Here is a 7,038-nt window from a genome sequence, read left to right on the forward strand (position 1 = left end):
GGAGAGAGAGAGAGAGAGAGAGAGAGAGAGAGACACACACACACACACACACACACACACACACACACACACACACACACACACACACACACACACACACACACACACACACACACACACACACACACACTAATTTACCTCATCTACACCACAGGACTTTCCCTGGTAAAACAAAAAAAATAAAACATGGCTGAGAAATGACCAGCAAGGGACGCAAATGCACACACATGTTTCATCCCTGGCGATTACCAAGGATGTGCTGGAGAGAGAGAGAGAGAGCTAAAGGGAGATGCAGCCACCGTCCCCTCACCCTCACCCTCAGGACAGGCTTGGAGGGGGAGGGGGAGGGGGAGGGTGTCGACTCAAGGGCTCCTGTAAATTGATAAACCCTGATCAAAGGTCCTCGTCCCTTGCCTGCTGCTGTAGAAAAAGGGATGAGGAAGGGCGTGGCAAGGAGAGGGCAGGGAAAACAGGGCAGTGTTTATCATACCCTGCCTCTCCGTACCTTCTCCTGCCTCTCCCTGCCTCCCCCTGCTTTCCTTTCCTTCAGGTTAGTCTCTCATCCCCTGTTTCTTTGCTGCCCTTCCCTTGTCACCCAAAGTGAAGGATAAACATAACAGTAACGATTCTCTCTATATTTATTTTTATCATACCCTGTCTCTTCTTGCCTTCCCCTGCTTTCCTTTCCTTCAGGTTAGTCTGTCATCCCCTGTTTCTTTGCTGGCCTTCCCTTGTCACCCAAAAGGAAGGATAAACATAGGAGTAATGATGCTCTCTATAACTATTTTTGTGTGGTGTGGCAGAGAGAGCATGGCAGTCTTTGTCATACACTGCTCTCTCCTGCCTCCCTTTCCTTCAGGCTAGTCTCTCATCCCCTGCTTCTTTGCTACCCCTCCCCTGATGATGCAGTCTTTCTTTAATTCTCGGTGAAGGGTTGGCAAGGAGAGCAGGGTAGTACTCTCTTACCCTGACTCCCTCTTCCCCTTCCTTTCCCTACCCTCCACTGCATCCACCTGCATTCCTTCTGCCTCTCTTTGTCTTCCCCTGCTTTTCCCTGCCTTCCCCTGCCTCTCCTTGCCTCCCCTACCTCTCCCTGCTTTCCACTGCCCTTCCCTTCAAGGCAGTCTCTTTTTTTTTTTTTTTTTTTTTTTTTTGCTACCCTTCCCCTGTCACACAAAAAGATTATGCAATTTAAGTAAGATATCACCCCTATTTACCCTTCAACGATTAGGGCTTGACAGGGACAGCAGGACAGGGTTTTCATACCGTGCCCCCCTTACCACCCCCTCCCCTTCAAGTCAGTCTTTCATCCCCTTCTTTTTCGCCTTCCATCCTCTGTCACCAGTTAAGAAATTTAAATGTGAAAACGCTTGTATTTTGGCAGGGGGAGCAGGGCAGCGTGTTCATACCCTGCCATCCCTGCTGTCCTCTATCCCCGCCACACCTTCAAAATATATTTGATTACGCCTTTTATATTTAATCCCATACTCTGTTCACCTTAGCTTGGCGTAAAATTGCCATCTCTCCATCCTTAATGCTGAGCTGTAACAAGTGGTCAAGAGTAGGGTATGGTGCTAGTCAAGAATAAGTGCTATAGGATGAAGCCACAGGTATTAATTCTGCCACTCAGCAACGGGAAATAACCTGCAAAAGGAGGAAAAGCCTGACTGGGTTAATGAAAAGGAACTCTTGACGATGCAGGGTGGCAGGGGAAGCAGGGTAGTCTTCTTATACCCTGCCTTCGTCCCCTGCCACCACCTGCCTTCCTTCCTTACCACTCCTCCCTGTCTTCTTCCCCTGCCACCCCTTGTCTTTCTCCCTTACCACCCCATGACTTCGTCCCCCTGCCACCCCCGCCTTCCTCCCTTACCACCCCTTGCCTTCCTCCCCTACCACCCCTTGCCTTCCTCCCCTGCCACCCCCTGCCTTCCTCCCCTGCCACCCCCTGCCTTCCTCCCCTACCACCTCCTGCCTTCCTCCCCAGCCACCCCCTGTCTACCTCTCCTGCCACCCCTTCCCTTCCTCCTCTGCCACCTCCTGCCTTCCTCCCCAGCCACCCCCTGCCTACCTCCCCTGCCACCCCTCGCCTTCCTCCCCAGCCACCCCTCGCCTTCCTCTCCAGCCACCCCCTGCCTACCTCCCCTGCCTTACTCCCCTGTCACCCCCTGCCTACCTCCCCTGCCTACCTCCCCAGCCAGCCCCTTCCTACCTCCCTGCCTTCCTCCCCTGCCACCCCCTGCCTAACTCCCCTGCCTGTCTCCCCTGCCACCCCATGCCTTCCTTCCATACCACCCTCTGCCTTCATCCCCTGCCACCCCTGCATTTCTCCCCTGTCACCCCATGCCTTCCTACCCTGCCACCCCTGCCTTCCTCCCCTGCCACCCTCTGCCTTCCTTTCCTGCCACGCTCTGCCTTCCTTCCCTGCCACCCTCTGCCTTCCTTCCCTGCCACCCCAAAAAGGAAAATTAAGACTAGGTACAGAACACCAGCGATCATATTTTTAAACATTCTCAAACCAAAGTTGTGTCTAAGACTATTTGTATATGTGTGTCGTAACTCATACAGCTGGCATCATCATCATCATCATCATCACCATCATTATCATCATCATCGTCTTCATCATCATCACCACCACCACCATCACCATCATCATCATCATCATGGAGAGAGAGAAAAAAGTCAAGGCTATATGTGACTTAACTACTGCGGGATTGTTGTTTTTCTTTTGAGAGAGAGAGAGAGAGAGAGAGAGAGAGAGAGAGAGTCGAGCAATACACTTGTCGCAAACTCTACCACCACTCAAGCTCTCGGTCTAAAAATTGCTACTAAAAGTTGCCACGAAAAATTGCCATTACCACGATATTTGCCACGAAAAATTGCCATCAAAAATTGCCGCCAGAAATTGCTACGAAAAAGTACCACAAAAAATTGCCACGAAATTCTTGCCCGCGAGCGTACCTCCACTCCGGCAAAAGCAACAACACCAACAGACAGCGTAACACGGACCTCCAAGAACAAGGCCAGATTCTCTCTCTCTCTCTGTCTCTCTCTCTCCTCGTCGTCGTCCTCGTCTTTGTCCTCGCTTTCTCCTTCCTCTTCCTCGTCGTCCTCGTCTTTCTTGTCCTCGTCGTAGCCCTCTTCCTTGTCCTGGTTCTCTCTTTCTTCCTTTCCTCCTCCTCCTCCTCACCTTCGTCGTCGTCGTCGTCGTCGTCGTCGTCGTCCTCCTCCTCCTCCTCCTCCTCCTCCTCCTCCTCCTCCTCCTCCTCCTCTTCCTCCTCCTCCTCCTCCTCCTCCTCCTCCTTATCATTCCCTTTGATGCATAAACTGGGGAATAGTTTTGTAAGTCAGTAGTCTCAGTAGCCTCGTTTTAAAATTCAGAATGGAAGAATAAATATAATGCTATCGACTTCCTTTTCATTAACATTCTTTTTGATGGCTAGAGTTAAGAATTCCATAGGCACATTTTTGAAATATTTAGGACAAAAAAAGTGTCCCCGTTTTTTTGGTCGAACGGTTCTGAAACGCATACACAGTATTTTGAAAAGGCTGTTGAATTCCAAAGGTGGCATTAATGGATTGTGAAAGTTATTGTTCAGTGTGTGGTTGTTTATCGTTATGAAGGGTGTTGATGTCTGCTGGTCTCTCTCTCTCTCTCTCTCTCTCTCTCTCTCTCTCTCTCTCTCTCTCTGCCTGGTTGTAATGGGTTCAAACGCTCTTGGTGATATGGTTACCACCCAACGTAGTACACGTTTTCTCTAGTACAGGAAATCTTGTGGCATGTCCCTCTGTGTAGAATCACGCGCTACATCAAGTGAGTGGATGGTGGCGCCCTCACCCACCGCGAAGAGGATAATAGCTGTAAAAGAAAAGGATCGTCGGTAAAATTTGAGAGACAACTTTGCTGGAATTCTCTGAGGAGTTTGGAGAGAGAGAGAGAGAGAGAGAGAGAGAGAGAGAGAGAGAGAGAGAGAGAGAGAGAGAGAGAGAGTACGCGAAGAAAGAGAGCGAGCGAGAGCGTAGAGAGGCAAGAAACGTAAGATGAGATTGGGGGGGTGAAAGTTAGATAGGGGAGGGGAGGGGGAGGAGGGGGAGGGAGGAGGGGGAGAGATGGTCGGGGAGGGGGTGGGAGGGGGTGCAGAAGTGGATGTCAGAGTAGAAGAAAAGGCAGACGGAGATAAGAGTGGTCGGTGGTGGTGAGCGAAAATAACCTGAAGATATCGGAAGGAAGAGATAAGATGCCAGAAGGAAATTGAAGGCGCCTGCTTCTGACCTGACCTAGAGCTGTAAATAAGCCTATGATAAGAGGAGGTCAAGATTGTAGCAAGGAACAATACTAAAATGGTTTGTACTGTATAGTATGCTTGGGACCTTAAGTGTTTGTTGGGTTCGTTATTTTTATCCTCATCCACCTCCTCCTCCTCCTCCTCCTCCTCCTCCTCCTCCTCCTCTCTGTCCGTCCGTCTGTCCTTCCTTCCTTCCTTTCTTTTCTTTTTTCATTCTTGGACGTGGTTGGAAGGATGCACATCGAGTGAGAGGAGTGGAAATGAGATATCTGAGATAAGTTTGTGGCATGACGTGGAGAAATGAACAGCGAAATGAGGAAGTTAAGGAGCGTTGTGGTGATGATGTGAAGGCGCTGGAAGGTATGTCAAGAAGCACATTAAGATGTTTTGGCCAGGTGGAGAAACTGGAGAGAGAATAACTAAGATTGTAAGTGAGAAAAGTGCCAGATTCCTGAATGTGTTGATGGAGAGAGTGTGGGCGAGGGAAGAAAAGAATATAGCAACAGGAAAAACAAAAATGGCCCTGTCGAAAATAGAAGAGTAACAGAAAATGGAGTGTGTTCGTGGGGAATGTGCCTAAAAAAAAAACCGTGTTCCTTGTGCCCAAAATTCAAGTGTGTTGGTGTAGAGTGTGTGGCGTGAGGGAAGAAAAAGGAATATAAGAACAGGGAAAGCGGGAAAAATTACCCAGTCGAAAATGGAAGAGTGACAGAAAATGGTGTGTGTTTCGCATACCAAGAGGTAGAGTGTGTTCCTTGTTCCAGAAAATTGAGTGTGTTGGAGAGTGTGTGGTGGAGGCGGTGTGAGAAGGAAGAAATGGAAAGGAAGTTTATAAGGAATGTAGGAACAGAAAAGGAAGCACAGATTAACGAATATATGTGTCAGAAATAGTGTGTTGCAGGGAAATAAAAAAAAAAATGTTGAGTGTGTGTAGGTGTGAGGTGACGAGAGAAATTATATAGAAACAGAAAACCAGAAGAGCAGAAATTATTAAATAGGTGTCAGAATGGAGTGCGTGAAAGAGTGTGTTCCTTGGGCAAGAGAGCTGAGTGTGTTGGAGGGGTGTGTGTAGCTGTGGTGGTGGTGGTGCAGGGGGAAGATGTGGTGTCAATTGTGGGGGAGTGTTTAGATGTGGTGGTGGTGATGGAAAGGGAGAATGCGTAGCTGTAGTGGTGGTGGTGGTGCCTTGTTTGTGGTTGTAGCTGTGGTAGTGATGGTGATGGTGGGGGGGGGGGAAGCTGTGGTGGTGGTGGCTGTGGTGGAGGAGGTAGCGGTGATCACAGAGCTAACGACGTCATCAGCGTTTTCGTGTTGGCTTCGTCGCTCCTTTGATGTCGTTCCACAAGCGACGTATTCCACTGGGGACTTCTCTCTCTCTCTCTCTCTCTCTCTCTCTCTCTCTCGGCTTTATAGATGATACACCGCCTCCCTCCTGATTTATTTATTTATTTTTTTTTTTTTTTTTGCCTCCCTAGATGGATTTTTATTTTTTTTTTATCTTAGTACCTGATTTTTTTTTACTTATATATTTGACTTTCCGTGATGTCGTAGTCTTTATGTTTATAATGAATTTTTTCCTGTTTCCGAATTTGGACCTCTCTCTCTCTCTCTCTCTCTCTCTCTCTCCAATCACCAACACACCTGCCCCTCTACTTCTGATTCTCTCTCTCTCTCTCTCTCTCTCTCTCTCCAATTACCAACACACCTGCCCCTCTACATCTGATTCTCTCTCTCTCTCATTTTACAATCCAACCCACAATATCAATATCAGTGGGCCTCGAACCCACGTCAGAGCACCCTCCAAACGTGACACCAGCGCCATACCGACCGCGCCACCGCATATCAGTCAGAACGTAAGCCATCTCTGCCCCACAGCGACCTTTGGCGGGATTCGATCTTGCCTTCATACGGTTTCCAGTCACTCACTCTTACCACCGTGACGCTACAACAGTGGAGAGAGAGAGAGAGAGAGAGAGAGAGATGGTGTGTGTGTGTGTGTGTGTGTGTGTGTGTGTGTGTGTGTGTGTGTACTATATATACTGTATATCCCAGTATGGACGGACCGAGTGCCCATTGGTGTGTTTTTTATTGCCAGGACAGTCGTAGCTGCAGTCAAGAGGTTGTGTGTGTGTGTGTGTGTGTGTTAAATGGTCATATGCTTACCATAAATGTGAATATCTCGAGTCACATCCAACGCCAATGAGTATGCGTAACAAAATGCGGAAAAACAATTTGGCGGGGGACAGGACGACATGGAGGCGATTTGTTTGTGGCCACCCCGTATGGGATTAATGCGTCTTTCTGAGAGAGAAACAGGTAGAACATTTGTGCAATCTTTTAACGTCATAATTACTTTGAAAAATGTGAAATGTAAGTGTTTTTCATTATTATTTCTAGATATAAATGATAAAGTGATATAAAATTATTCTAATGGGATCAACACGCTTACTAAACTCACCTCATTGTCACCATTACATCTATATTATTTATTTATTCATTTATTTATTTATTTACGGAAGAGATGTACTAGAAGGTGGAAGTCTGCAGGTAAAATAAATAAATAAGCTAAAACCAACATAGGTCTGATAAATTTGTGTATATTGTCCACTCTCTCTCTCTCTCTCGTTGTTGAACGACAGCAGACGAGAGAGTGGAAAGAAAATAATATTAAGAGTAAAGATAAATGGCGAAATTCCTCTTCTCCATCCTCCTTTCTTGGAACAGGAGTATAGGGGAGGAGGAGGAGGAGGAGGGG

Source organism: Coenobita brevimanus, chromosome 116, assembly GCF_032717465.1.
Source record: "Coenobita brevimanus isolate Jiangsu-jjx chromosome 116, ASM3271746v2, whole genome shotgun sequence".
Lineage (NCBI taxonomy): Eukaryota > Metazoa > Arthropoda > Malacostraca > Decapoda > Coenobitidae > Coenobita > Coenobita brevimanus.